Consider the following 1,052-nt stretch of genomic DNA (forward strand, 5'->3'; position numbering starts at 1 on the left):
CAGTATTCTAAAAACGAGTCTCTGACACCGAGATGAATTTAGTTAGCATCTCCTCAAGGTTCGGCCTTTTCTGCTGCTGGTACGGTGGTTGCTGAAAGCTTGGAGGGGGTGGTGGTTTCTGATTTTCTTGTCCTCCCCATGAAAAATTTGGATGATTCCTCCAACCTGCATTGTAAGTATTGCTATAAGGATTGTTCTGAGATTGAGGATTATTACCCATGTAATTTAATGCTCGTTCTCCATGTTGTGGCCATAAGGTGGGTATTCTGAACTGTTCGATCCACCTCTACTTCCGTCGCACTGCATTACTGGGTGAACCTGTGACGAACTAAGGAAACCATCAAATTTCTTATTCAAGAGTTCTACCTGGTTAGAGAGTATGGTGACTGAATCGACGTTATAAATACTGGCTATTTTCATTGGCTTTGTCCTCATAACTTGCCATTGATAGTTATTCAGTGGCATCTCCTCTATAAATTCATAGGCATTTTCAGGTGTTTTATTATTGATGGTTCTGCCAGCAGCTGCGTCAACCATTTGTCGAGTCGAAGGATTCAGGCCATTATGAAAAGTTTGAACCTATAACCAGAGTGGTAACCCATGGTGAGGGCATCTTCGGAAAAGGTCCTTATATCTCTCCCACGCATCGTAGAGTGTTTCTAAATCCATTTGTACAAAAGAAGAGATATCATTACGTAATTTAGTCGTTTTAGCCGGCGAAAAGTATTTTAATAGAAACTTTTCAGTCATTTGTTCCCAAGTAGTAATTAACCCTCGTGGTAACGAGTTCAACCACTGTTTAGCTTTATTCTTCAACGAAAAGGTAAACAACCAAAGACGTATGGCATCATCAAAAACGCCATTGATTTTAAATGTATCACAGAATTCTAAGAAATTCGCCAAATGAGCATTTGGATCCTCATCCTGCAAACCATCAAACTGAACAAACTGTTGTATCATTTGAATTGTGTTAGGTTTCAATTCAAAATTATTTACAGCAATAGCAGGTCTAACTATACTCGAATCAGTTCCTGTTAAAGTAGGTTTAGCAT

At 39.3% G+C, this 1,052-nt stretch overlaps 1 non-coding gene across 1 annotated transcript; it reads left to right on the top strand.

Moving 5' to 3' along the window:
- The first annotated feature begins 595 nt into the window (after positions 1-595).
- LOC128295007 (small nucleolar RNA R71) lies at positions 596-702 on the top strand. The gene has a single exon (XR_008285314.1). It is a non-coding gene; the product is annotated as a small nucleolar RNA R71 (small nucleolar RNA).
- Positions 703-1,052: the final 350 nt, after the last annotated feature.

This window comes from Gossypium arboreum, chromosome 6 (assembly GCF_025698485.1).
Source record: "Gossypium arboreum isolate Shixiya-1 chromosome 6, ASM2569848v2, whole genome shotgun sequence".
Classification (NCBI taxonomy): Eukaryota; Viridiplantae; Streptophyta; class Magnoliopsida; order Malvales; family Malvaceae; genus Gossypium; species Gossypium arboreum.